Genomic DNA, 14,406 nt, shown 5'->3' on the forward strand with positions numbered 1-14,406 from the left:
AGCTTAAGCAATCACATTTTTATAGTTTTGCCTCTAACCTTTAACAGCCCTCTGAGATGACGTTTTAGATAACCTGTGTTCGCAAGTACCTTGGGTCTTATTCTGCAGTTAATCCTGTGAAAGTCTGTTTTAATTCAAGTTTTATTTTTGTTGTACATTTACTTTATTTGAGCATCTTATTTTGATGTGAGCTTAAAAATCCTGGTAAACTGTTGCTTTAAATGTGTTAGTCTCTGCAGAGGAGATAGCCATCTTAGAATGTGTTAATGTGGATAGATGTCTCCTGGAAGCCATGTAGGCACAAATCCCCCTGTTCTGTGGTGGGCAACCATGACACACTTTCCTCATGACTGACAGCTGGAAGACTAAAGATGAACACATGAACACTCAACCACATTTCTCTGCTTTATGAACGAATGTTTCTGTCAGCCATGGACCTTCATCAAGACATGAGAGAACAACATTTTTTATCAGGCTATATTCAGAGAAATGATAAAACTAGACATTCTTCTTCTGCAGATATAAACAAATAATTGCACTTAAGTAGAAGTTTTAAGTCGATTATTAGGCTTATAAATGTGATGACAAGCTCTCTCCTCAGGCGATCAGGTCAGAGAAGCTCTTCATTCAAGTGTTTTTACCCTGTATCACAATAACATTGTCCGTCTTTCTGGAATTTCTGTCTGCAGAACAACATGAACAAGACAATAGACATGTTTATATGGCCTGGAAGCACAACTACAAGTGTTAGAAAAGAAACAACAACACTGACTGGCTTTGGTTTGAGTTGATTTATTTCTAGGCTAGTAGAGAATAAGTAGATACTCAATCACCACATGTCAGTGGTGCAGTTGTACATGCTCTTGTTTAGCATTGTACCTCCGCTGCTTAAGTGCCCAGAGTAACCTAATCTTTTCCAACTGAGTAAATGAACATGGCGAAGAGGGGGCAACCAAAAAGCCAAACAAATGTCTTATGATGCAGAATGTGAAGGGGGAGTGGAGTTAAAACACGGTAGTGATTAAGAAGATGGAGCAGAAGAAAAGCAGATATGAAGAGTGTGAGGAGGCACAGAGAAAAGCTGTTTTCCTCTCTAAAGCCCACGACCTCACTTCCTGTCCCCGCTGTCAATCACAGCAGCTGAAGTGGCTGAGACAAAAGACACTCCCACAAACGCACAATAGCCACTCAGCAATTAGCTGCTCGGGCCTGAGCATGGAAAGTGTGAGCATGTATTGCAGAGTGAGGTGTTTAGAACAGCTTTAGTGGGTTTCTCATGATCATCAGAGACCCCATGAGTCCTCTCTCTCTCTCTCTCTCCCTCTCCCTCTCCCTCTCCCTCTCTCAGGCTCCATGCCCAGCTTCCATCCTCGCACATTTCTGTAGTCTAAGAGTGGCTCAGTAGGCCTCTAATAGCGTAGCCAATTAGAGCCAGAGTCCGACTTGGCTGCCTCTCTGGCTCACTGGTGGTCCCACTGAGGTACAGAATGGCTCCTCTGAAAAGGTACAAGCCCACAAAGAAGTGTCTGACAAAGACATGTGTGTACAGGCTGCATGTCACAGCAGCACACAAGGCTGGAATAAGCATACGTGTGTGTGTACTTGATCTCATTGTAATTCAGTATCAAAATACTCTGGAAAGTGTGAAGCTGTATGAGCACATTTTGATGGGGAGAGGAGCCAACTGGAAGGTGCGGAGGCTTCACCACCATCCTCTCATTTAATGAAATACTACATAAATCTCTGCATTACTGGTTGGCGTTAACCCAAGCTGGTTGGGAATTTATACAGAAAACAAGAGCAGTTTAAGTTTGACACATATTTATGGTTGTAGGTCAGTTTCTCTGGAATGGCTGGAGAATTCTGATCAGGCTTCTTTCTGATTCTTATACTGATTATTAGTAGTAGTAGTAGTTTTATACTGACAATTATTTCCTCTTCATAAACTGTTTTGGAACAGCTGAAGGCTAGCAAAGTAATTTCCATATGAGGATAAATAAATATTTCTAGGTCCCTTTCTTTTTAAATGATAACTTAACACTTTATTGAGGAATTATTATTCCCATTTGATAATTAACAACACTTTTTACTGAATTCCATTTTGTTGCGTTATTCCTGTCATATGGTTTTATTTTTGTTTTTGTCTTGTGTTTTTAAAAGTCATTTTCATATGGGTTGTGTATGATTCAGTCATGTATGACATCTACTTTTTATTGTATTCAGTTTTTTCACATGAGCAGGCGGTTGTTTCTGCCTGGCTAAGTTTGAGAAGCGCCATCAAGAAATTGTGTGTTGTGCAATAAAATTTAATGTAGAGCCATTGAGGAAGCCGGAGTACCTGGAGTGAACCCATGCAGGCACAGAGAGAACATGCACACTCCACACAGAAAGATTCCGTGCCTGAGCCAGGACTCGAACCCAGAACCTTCTTGCTATGAGGCGACAGTGATAACTTGGGATATCAATAAATCCTATTTCTAGATAATGGTGTCATAACCTAGATGTTCCCTCTCACAAAGGGGAGCCACTTCTGAGTGCATTTTTGCAAAGATAAAAATAGTGTTTGCTCATTTGTGTGTGTGTGTGTGTGTGTGTGTGGAGGACGGAGAGCTTGGGGCTGGTGGTAAACTGAGAGAAGTCAGTTTGACACAAGTAACAAAAGCGAACGCACCACGTTCAAATCCAACATTTCACTGAGGCTCACATGGCCCCACTTTCTCTTTTGCATGTCAATACAGCTAGATAGTAGATACACTCTCTATCTCTCTCTCTCTCTCTCACACACACACACACACACATACACACAAACACACACACACAGAGACATAATTGGCTACGTAGGGAGCAGAGCCAATTTGCACCTCTCGTTGCCTGGGTAACCAGAGAGACGGATTTTTCTAGAAGCACTTACTCACATCCTGTCTGTTATTCACTTGTTTGTTCATTCATTCCTCCTTTTAGCTTTTCTTTATACACCCCCCCCCCCCCCCCCCCGTGCTCTGGGTGCTTTTCACCCATTTCCATTCCCACCTCTCTTCCAATAAGATGCCCTCTTAGCCTGCACATGCAAATGAGGCAGACTTGAAACCAATTAAAAAGAATTGAATAACGAACGCCATTGTGCTCTGAGCAGTTCAACAGAGGGATTTTGGCTCAGACCCACTGACATCTAATCAGTTACAATGTAGATGCTACTTCTGACAGTGGAGCAAAAGGAGTAAAAATCTGACTTCATCTCTTGTGGTGGAAATCCTGTTTGAAGTTTTATCAACACAATAGAGGTTGATTCAGATATTTCATCTTTGAGGGTGACTCTTTTCCTCTCTTGAAACCCAAATATGACACGGCTTTCTTCTTCTCTCCCTCCTTTCATGCACTCCCCAATCCCCTGCTTCCCTCGACTTCCTCCCCCGGCACTGCCTCCCACAGTCCTCTCCAGAGTATATCAAGTTATCATTGGTTAACAAAGCTGGAAACAGGAAGTATATGCTGCTCCAAAGCCACTCTGGATATATGTTTGCAAATACACGCGTGCCACCAGGAGCACAAATGTTGTCTTTGTATGTCAGCATTCCAGAGCAGTATTACAATTACATTACACACAGTATTATAATTACAGCCATCAATTATGGCTGTAATTATTGTTTAAGAGGGAAAAAGAGACACATTCTAATGAGATACGTTGACTGGAGCAATGAAAAATGAAGACACTCCGTGCTGTACAACTTTAAAACACGTGATCAGAATCATTCATGTTCACAGTGTCTGCATAATAATGTTTTTATTGACAAAAGAAATATATTTCTCTCACACAATAAAAACAACATATATACATATTGGAGGGGAGTTCATCCTCCAGCGGTCAACTTAAGGTAAGTGTTTTCACGTCAGTAAAAACGAACTTTTCTTGCTTTAACTTTGCAAAAAGGGTGCCAAAATGGGTTAAAAATGTTTTATAATGTTTAAGTGATTGATGGGAAAAAAGGGGGGATGTTTGAAGGTTAACAAGAAGGAAACAAAAAGAAAATACTGAGAATAAGAGGGGACAGAAAGGGACAACTCTTGTGTCAGCTTTCTGTCAGAGAGTGAAGGAGAGAACGTGAGAACCAAAGGAAAGACAACGGCACCGTAGCATCTAATAGTCCTGTGTCAGCGTCCAGTCAGACCCCACACCGAGGCGACTTGAGGACGTCGATGGACAGACGCCAGCAAGGTCAGCAGCCATAATATCCTTCATGTTAACTCAGGGACTTACTACGCACTTTACACACATAAAGACACAGAAACACTTAACATAAACCTGAATGTTAAGAGAGGGAGAGACAGCGAGACAGCAGAATACACATCGTGCTGATGAATGAGTGAGTAGTGATGACAGATTGAGAGAGAAACACAGACAGACTGGTATACACACACAAACACACACACACACACACACACAAATAGTCTCAGGAGTGTAATTAATGTGTAAGTTAATATATGTCAGCCATAGAAATGAGTGTTTTTCTGTTCTCAATCCTCAAACAGGCCACATTTTTATTGTGCCCATAAAAATATGGGCACTTAAACTTAAACTGCATGTTTAAGTGCAAAAACTGAAAACTATTTAAAACTGCACCTTTCCACAGCATCATTTATATTTGTTTGTGTCTCCTCTTGAGCCATGGAAGATGATGAGAGTCCCACAGCAACGAGGAGCCTGCTGGGACTTCAGGTGTGACAGGTGACTGACAGGCCTGAGGTCACTCCTGACCTGGCTGATCAATGAATACAGCTTTTCAGATTCTAAACACACTCCTTCTTTCCTTCAAGGATAAACCCGGGTGCACCGTTACAGTACGGTTTCTTCTTGTGGTTTTCTTAAAACAATGAGGACACATGACACGATATCCGCTAATGCGATGCATCTTCCTCCGAGCTGTCAATCAAATCATCTCTAAGGCTCAGTTATGTGACCTCCTGCATGACCCCGCAGCTTGACTGAGTGACTGTTGTGTCAAGGTAAAGGAGTAGCTTCCAATCCCATGAGCAATGTAAGAGCAGTTGTGTGACTCTCCTGGAAGATTTAGGAGGTAATTTAAGGATTGAGGCAGGCAGGCAGCAGGTACTCGGCTGTCACAATTGACAAGAGAGTTGTTATCGATGCAGAAGGCAGAGAGGGGCTGAGGGCTGAATTCCTGACTGAAAGAGCTCAGCTTCAAAAGCTCTTTTGGAATTTTAAGAGCAAAGACTCACAGGAGCCAAAATATACACCAGAGAGTGGAGGGTACAGCAAGATCCGCTGAACAGTGACGCACAAGACATGAACCTGACAGGAACAACAGTTGGATAGAAATCTAAGCTGTGCAATGATACAGAAATGAGACATGAAATGAGTAACCACGTGCATAATTTAAATTTGAAGAGGTCACATTTTAGTGATTATTCCTTAGATGAGCAAAAAAATCTGCACGATTGTATTTCCTCTTCTCTTTCATTTGTCAACATAATGGACCGTTTAAACGTGACATCACCTATTGGGGCAAACTCCTATTCTGAAGCACAAATTTTGGTATTTTAACCAAACTTCAGCGTGAAGCTTACCTGAGCAAAACAACATCTCCGTTTCTCAGCACACAAACAATAAAACCACATGAATCAGACCATGCAAATGAAACAGCCCACAATGAGAAATTATACGACCGTTATCTAACAATTACAGAATAAAAAAACTGCATTCGATTCCTGGCACTTTTCTAACTTTTATGAGATCAAACAAAGGATTTCTATCCCTCCTGGGTCAGGATCCGGACAGTTTCCTCGAACAAATGTAGCTCCAGCATTTTTTCATAAGCAGGTCTCATTTCATTTCCACACTTACAGTTTGAATAAGGACAATCCCTCTAGAGTGGCAGAGAAACAGGCTCAGAGAGACAGCGGGGGAGACGCGTGTCTTCCCTTTTACACTTCAGAAGTGATATGGAAAAGAGAATCTTTGAAGACGCACAAGTGAATCGTCACACATAAAATAGTCAGAGTTGTGTAATGCAGTATGCGGTGTGTTTGTTTACCCTTTTGCACCTGTGGCTTTGTCGCTTTATTATTATATATTATAAAATTATTTCTGTACTACTATTTTCCAGCTTCCTCAGAAATGTGATGTAAGGGCTTAATTAGTCATCTGTGACCCTCGTCAGAACTGTTCTACCTCAATACGGCTCGCCTCAATCAAAGGAAACAATGAGCACAAGCAGGTGGCCTCACAATCAAATGGGTGAACCCTTTCAATCACACACACACACACACGCCCACACACACACACACACACACACACACACACACACACACACACACACACACTTGAGACAGAGGTCCTCTCAAAATAGTCAATTATTAAGAGGTATATCCCTTTAAGAAAGAGTGTTATTGATTGATTATCACTATAGGTTTAATAATTTAGGTGTTTTAATAGCAGATATATGGATGCAAGGAGGTGATGAGCATCAGGGACAGGGGTGGAGCTAGAGGGGTGGACGGGAAGATGTAATGGAAAATGAGAACTAGACTCTGAGTAGAGAAAATGAATGAGAAATTATAATCTTTATAATCGCAACACAACATCAAACATTCCCATCAGTGAGTCACTTTCCATCAGCCATTTTAGAAGAGCCGCCCTCACACTCATGACTTGAATTTATCGTTTCATTTCCTGTTAGGGGATGTATGATTGATTCTCAAACAAAAAAATCATAATTATCCTGAGAGCAGCGACCAGTAATAATCATATATAGCAGGAAATTTGCTTTCACAGTCAATAACACACAAACATACAAGTAACCACACCACAACACACAGATCCATGACATGTGAAACGCGTGTGGATTTATTTCCTCTCTGCAAAGCAAGGTCTTAAAAAAGAACGACTTAAAAAACAATTAGTGTGTGGTGGAAATGAATGATTAGTTCCATTATTTATTAATGTGGTAATAATTTTCTCAACTGTTATGTTGAATTATTTTGTCTCCAGAATGTCAGGTAATACTAAATAATGAATGTCATCATAAGTCTTAGGGGATTTATGGAAAACCTCATTCTGGCTGATCCACCATCCAGAACTCCCAGAATATTCACTTGACACGTACAGAAAGCAGAGCAGAACTAGCTGAAACTTGTTCGTCAGAGTTTTGGCCTTTTCAGCTTTATTTTTTAGCCAACTAGTGGTTTTATTATTAAAGCAACTTCTGATTGTGTACTGTAGCCATCTCAGTTTACTATAATATCCACGCCTAGATGGGCAACCCAGACCATCAGTTTACAGCGTCATCACTTTCTAAAAGCCAGTTTTTAAGTGGTTTTCCTGAGAAATGAGATGAAACAAAAACTAAGATTCCTAATTTACATAATTCAAACTAAAGTACAGCGTACTACATATTCTCTGACTCGCCTTCAGAACAAATAAACATGCTCCTCTGTCTCAGAGTGAGGCAGATTGAGATCGTCATGATGGCCCGTCTTCAGGTAAACACTTTAGCCAGGAGGGCTGCCAAAATCAACGCAAACCAAACCTTTGAAGCAGCTACTTTAATTGTTTCAGTGTTACAGGTACAGACATTTTTGCAGGCACACTTACAGATTTGGGTAAGACTTAAGAGTGACACTTAAAAATCAAACAAAGTGGTTTTGCAAGAGGCACGGCGCCTAATCACACCTCCATCATGATAATCTGCATGCAATTAGCATCTCCTTCAATATTCTACAATCAGCACCTCCACATTAGCTTAAAGTTCAAGTCAAGAAGTCACAGAACCCACTACAGACACTGGTTGATTCAGTGTTTTTTACAACTATATTCAGTATTATTTATCCTTCACCGCTGTTTACACTGCCGGCCTCGTATTGCAGGCCTTAGAATGTGTGTATTGTGAAACAGAAAGATAGCAGGTCAGCCACAGAAGCAGCTGCACTTTAAATCTGTGGCATTTTGTCCGGCATGTTTCTCCCTGTTAAAAATGCATGAAGCAACTGTACAGGAGAGACTGTCCAGGCTGAGAAGCTCTGCTTCTCTAAAAGATTTATGGAAAAGGGCTTTATATCTCCTGTTGGTTTGCAGAGAGCCTCACCTGGACAAAATGTCATGTCAGAATGTAAGCACGCATACACTCCAACAGGCATCTCATCCAGTTTATTCACAGATTGTTTTCTGCTTTTCGCCTCCTTTTTTTAAAATCTTATGTTAATTTTGTCAGAGATGTTGCACTAAAACCATCCATCCATCCCCATCCATTTTCTTCCATTTATCCTGTTAAGGATCACGGGGGGGGGGGGGGGGGGGGGGGGCTGGAGCCTATCCCAGCGGCTAAGGGCGAGAGGTGGGGTTCACCCTGGACAGGTCATCAGTCCATCACAGGACCAACACATAGAGACAGACAACCATTCACACTCACAGGCACACCTACAGTCAATTTAGAGTATCAATCAGCCTCGTCCCCTCTTGATGTCTTTGGACTGTGGGAGGAAGCTGGAGTACCAGAGAGAACCCACACAGGAATAGGGAGAACATGGAGACTCCACACAGAAAGATCCTGTGCTTGAGCTGGGGCTCGAATCCGTAACCTTCTTGCTGTGAGGCGACAGTGCTGACCACTGCACCACCGTGCCGCCTGCACAAAAACCATTAATCTCTATTAATGACAGAAGATGCATTACACCAGATTCAGCTATTAGCCTATTTCCTTCAGCAGTCCCTCGGCAGGTAGACATAACAATACTGTGCAGTTAAAAAGAAGGTGTCAATCAAAAACAGACATCTAAAATTAGCTGCTAACTATTTATATAACCAGGCTTGTTTGATCAATTGAAACCCAAGGTACAACAAACATAACAGTTCTTCACTGTACTGCTCTCTGACACACTCCATGATGTACTTGATTTACACAACGCCTTCACTCAAGGTGTTTATCTCTGGTCAGTGATTTAGAGCCGTGGTGGTTTAGCCACAAGCTGTGAGTCAAGTCAACTAACTGTTCCGCTGAGGTTCAAACCCCAAATACACCAGCACTTTGCTCAGCTAGCCTCCCCTGACCACAACTCCCAGCTGCCCTTGCACACTCAAAGCCACACGCAAACAAATATAAAACACACTTTCTAATTAACAAAACAATAAACAACTTTTCTCTTAACACTCACCGTGCATACATACACGAATGAATAGAAAAGTAATAAACAAACAAACAAATAAACAAACCAAATGCATCCCTACACTTCACTTGGCAGTACAGAAGAGTCACTGGTGTGATTGCATTATTGATTACCCTGGATTTTTTTTTCTTCCTTCTTAAAAGCATTTAGCAATCTGGCAATTAGTTAGAGCTTAATGTAGGATGTCAAAACAGTGTTATTGATCCAGCGGGGCAAGGAGGAACGATTGATCAGTCAACTCATTACGTTGCTGGCGCTGCCTCGTCATAAACACTCCAGTTGAGACTCCATCAAAAGCCCATCCCTCCTTCACTCTGCTCGGCTGCCCGCTCCATCACCCTAACATGCTCCCAAGTGTTTTCTGTTATTGTCTCCTGATGCTTGATAGCAACGTCTGCATCAGGTTTTAATTCTAATTCTTGTTCTTCTTGCTCCCTTATTTGATTGCTTTTTTCTTTCTACCACACTTTCCTCTCCATGTTGCTTATTTTATCTCTTATACATCATCACTTTATTTATTACAGCTTACAGAAAATGATTATTTTACATCTTTCCAATTCATTCTTGCACTGTTTAACCACGCTTCCAAACCTCTAAAATCCCCTATTATCTCCATGTTCAACGGGACATTCGACAAACATGAATGATTATCAAATATGAAAGGACCAATTAGGATGATTTATTTTTGTTTACATCGGTTGTATCAATTCATTAGTCAATAAAAAGAAAATCAGACATTTCCAGACACACTTGATCTAATTTGCAGAAGCACGCGGCTCAGCAGTCCTTTTATAGCGAGTATTGTTGTAGACAGACGCTAAGCTCATTAAAGGTGACACAGACAGCAGTATAATGAGGGCTGGCATTTATCAAGCACTTCACAGTTTGAATTTTGATTACATTTTTTTTCCTCACCCCTCACCAGTATACGCAGTCGATCCCAGTGGAAAAGTTTGGTTCAGAGTTGAGATGGTGACAGATAAGACTGGCCTGGATTGTCTGGATATGACGAACATACAACAGCAAGATGTAACCACTAGCATGAAAAAAATACTATTCGAAACAAATAAAAATACATCTGAATGAGCTTCACTGGCCGTTCCAGTTCACACACAAGGAAGCTGACACTGGTTTTAACCTTACAGTTGATTTTTAGTTGAGTGCTCTACTTTTTTTTCATGTCTTACTTCATGCTCCTCTTTAGCTCTATTTTTTTTAACTGTTAAATGCTGCTTCTTTAGTGTCAGTTTTTTTTCTAGCAAGTTCCTGTTTTATTTTGAAAATCTCTTTCCTCCTGTGTCTTGTGTGCCTTCCTTCCTGTCTATTTTCCCTCCTTTTTTCTCTCTTTGACCACCTGTGTCTCATCTGTTAATCAGTGCTGTTGTACCTGTTTCTTGTTTGGTCATTCGCTATGTTTGGACGGTCTTTTGTGTGTCTCCCATTAACTTCATTAGTTAGTTTCTTAGTTTTGTCAGTACTTTTTGTTTTGGCATATTTTTGTTAAGGTTTTTTTTTTTTTCAGCCTTTGTTCTCTGAATTTGATTTCCCCTTCAAATCCTTACGTGGACAAAGGTAAGCAAACAAGTAAAACACTGAACAACTGTATGATACCTGGAAGTAGTGCAACAAACTCAAAAATGAGGATAAATGAAACACTATCATCATCATCAGACGACTGTTATTTCAGTAACTTTCCTTTTCAGAAAAGTCTGAAAATGGCAAAAAGTGAGACCAAAGCCAAGTATTCATCATCAAATGTCCTTTTTTCTTTCCCTTCAACTCAGAATGACCAAATGAAACATCAAAACATGGCAGTTATCTTTGATAGACGATATAAGACCATGATATTATTATCACTGGACATTTTCAGTTATTAAATTAAACCAAAACTGAAAAGCTGATACAGCAAGGAAAACAAAACGCATTGAAACCAGAGTGGTGAATGTAAGCGATCAGACTTTCTTCTTAAAACTGGTGCACTTCACCCCGTGCGTATTCAAAGAAGGGTTTCTATTGCTTCTCGAATGTTTCCTGGAAGCCATCCTCACCTTGCTCCTCCTTTCCTTTGGAGACACATTTAAGGGGTGGGGAACATCTTCCGAGATGATGGGAATCACGTGCTGTTGGACAGAGGAACAAGGACGGGACACAGCATAATTAGTAAATGGAGAGCAGTGTACTAACCACACCCGGGAGTGCACTTCTGCATGGGCGCAGCGTATAAGAAGTAACATCAACATGATCTCATGGGATTTGCATTTGCATAGAAATAGCTGACCATTTTTAAGGGCGTTTCATGCGTCCTTTATTTCCAGGCTTAAGTGTGCCATTTAATGCTTTTAGTCTCCAGACTCCCATTGTGATACGACATGTCAGTTTATGACACAAAGTTTACCAAGAATGCAGCCGGGTGAGACAAAAGGCTCAGAGATGATGAAGATGAAGACTCCATCTTTAATAAGAGTGCACAAAGAGAGATCGCTGTTTGAAAAGAGTATAATAAAAATCTGTTCATAATTCTTCTTCCCAAATGCCACAAATCTTCAGGAATTTTCTTAAGTCTATAACATGCTGCCCTTGAAGAGTCTTAAAGATCCACAGTTTGATTCAAATCACCTCTAAAAGTTACTTGCTTGTTCTTAGCGTCCATTAGTTCTGCCAACAGACGCACGTATCAGTAATCACATGACCAACCCTCGGAGGTGAAGAATGTCACTGAAAACGCGTTATGATGTGTCATTAGTGGGGCCAAGGTCTGAATGGGTTAATGTACAAACTCGAAATACTGCATCATCCCTGCCTCCAGGAGGAGTTCTAAAGTCAGAGATAGTTTTATTGCTTCTCTCCGCATCAATGTCATAAAGTCTGCTGTCGAGAGACTTCGTTATACACAATGACAACATGAAACAAATGCTCTTCGCTGGCTGCGCACAACTGAGAGGGAATAAGTCCACTCGACCGAGTGTTGTGCACCTTCGACCCGAAAGCATCACCAGCGCAGAGGCGTGAAAGTGTGGTTGAAGTATAGAGCTCCTATGCTTTCCTGCGGGTCCTGGCATGGGCTGAGCCTGTGGCTGTTTCCTGGGGGGAGGGGTGGCCTGGGGCTCCCCGTGTTCTGGGGGTTTCTGGGTGCCCTGGTGGCTTGGTTCTGACCTGCCTGCTATCCTGGACTGTGGGTGTAATGTCCTGGCCCCCCACATCAGCTACAGTCAGCTACCCACAGCATCCAAGACAAACCGTAGCACACACATATACACACACACACACACATACACACACACACACACACACACACACACACACATACACGCATGCGGTGCACAACTGATCCACAATCACACACTCAGACATTTACCAAATGGTAACCTTGCACTGGAAATTCTGCAACCAATGGTTTTTCTTTTTTTCTCTCTCTATTGTTATTGTTGTTACTGTTTGTTTTTCTGTTGTTGTTGTTGTTTGTCTCCCACCCCCCCCCCCCCGTCCCTGTTGTCTCTTCCTATCCTCTCCTGAGCCTCAGTCTGGTAGCTTTATCAACAAACCAATACCATTCCTAATAAAATCAAGCACAAATGGCGATAGGAGGAGTTTATCAGATTCCTCCTTTGCAGAGTAAAACTGCTTCAGTACAACAAGGCACCAGGAACATCAATACTGCTTGCCCCAGCTGCTGAACAGGGCAGGTTAAAAAAAAAAAGTATAGAGAAAGATGTGGTTTTAAATAAACACATACTTCAAGGTCAATGTCGCAGCAGCAAGCAATAATCGGGAAACATTAGCGTGACGCAGTTTCTGATTGTGACGGAGGACTCGTCTCGTTTCAGCGTTTTCTTTCCTCTTTTGGAGTTTCACTTTAAAACAGTTTTTAATGGGATGCCACGTAGCAGGCAGACGGAACGGGCATGAACGATGTGCTGGATCAGGCCTATTCGTTCTTTCCTAAATCTTCCTGTTTGTCCTCCTCTCCTTGTCTCTATCTCTCATGTTTATAATCATTGTCTCTCTCTCCCTCCCCTCCCCCTTCACCTCCTCCAGCTGGCACCATCCCCCTCTCCTGCTCCACCATCTCCCCTCACGCCCCAACAAGTGTCTTATATTTCCAATGATGATTTAGCTCATAAATCTTGATAAAGCCCCTGGCTGTTCCGTTTCGGTGGAACAGGAAACTCTTGCAGGAGCAGGAGGAGACAGACGATGAGGAATGGCTCTTGTTTGCACGGTTGTCCTGTGTTTTCCATTTTGATGATGTCCTCCTGTGAGAAGGCATTTGTGTGTAGTAGAGCACCTTTCCCCCCTCATCTATGTGCAGATCATCACCCAGCGGATCTGCAGGGGTGCTGTCTGTATCTGTAACTGTCCATTCTGACCCTTTTCTGGTCATTTTTGATCAAGAATTTCATTCCCCGAACTCCTGGAAATGATTTCACCTTTATGCTACAATGTCTTCTTTAGTGAAGGAATCTGCTCCCGGGTCTTGGGCAGGGACATACATTTTGTTTTGAGGTTTAGAAATGGGAAAAGAGGAACTTTAGGTGTCTAATAGAAATTAAACAGGTTAGCGACAACAAGAAATTTTGGTGATGAAGCTGCGCTCACACAGGAAGAGACCATCCGCAGTGTAGCAACCAGAGACCAGGAACTTCAAAGAAGTTTGGCAATTTTGGAAAGATTGCAACCTAACAAAGTTAACTCAACATTAAGCGATGCAAAGGAGGCATGCGCACACGGAACAGTAATCTCCAAGTGTTACCACGGCAACCAGAGGAATTTCCATGAGTGATAAGCTGTCATGATGGAAACAACAGGAGACAAGTGAGTAGAATATTTTTTTTTATGCTCCTTTTTAGGATCCATCACTGTCAGGAACTTTTGACCGAACCCATACAAAGACCTGAAGAAAGATGTGAGAGGTGGAGCAGGAAACCAGAGGCCGTGTTGAAGAGGAGCATCTGGGTCAAGGAATGCAGGCAGAAGGGTCACTGGTCAGGTGAGGTGACGTCTCAGTGTGCATAAACTCTGACAATGTGTTGAAAACAGAAATTGCAGACCGTTCAGGGAAGGACTTTTAAAGTTCCACCCAAGCTTCATATGTATATTTTTATTTTCAGCATGAAAATTACTTATTTTTGAAAGAAGAATGGAAAAAAACAAAAGCAGACTTTTGCTCTGATGGTCTATTCAGTCAAATTTCATGAAAATAGCGCTGGTCGTTTTGATCCATCGACTGAC

The 14,406-nt window shown here is 41.7% G+C and overlaps 1 long non-coding RNA gene across 1 annotated transcript in view; it reads left to right on the top strand.

The window, feature by feature from the left end:
• Window positions 1-10,351: 10,351 nt before the first annotated feature.
• LOC147259980 (uncharacterized) overlaps window positions 10,352-14,406 on the top strand; it is a 36,652-nt gene continuing 32,597 nt past the window's right edge. The window contains exons 1-2 of the long non-coding RNA XR_015116462.1: window positions 10,352-10,749; window positions 14,025-14,164. This is a non-coding gene — a long non-coding RNA (uncharacterized LOC147259980). The remainder of the gene's footprint in view (window positions 10,750-14,024; window positions 14,165-14,406) is intronic.

The sequence above is a fragment of the Aulostomus chinensis genome, chromosome 6, assembly GCF_037954235.1.
Source record: "Aulostomus chinensis isolate RoL2024-O1b breed Wild chromosome 6, RoL_Achi_v1.0, whole genome shotgun sequence".
NCBI classification, from domain to species: domain Eukaryota; kingdom Metazoa; phylum Chordata; class Actinopteri; order Syngnathiformes; family Aulostomidae; genus Aulostomus; species Aulostomus chinensis.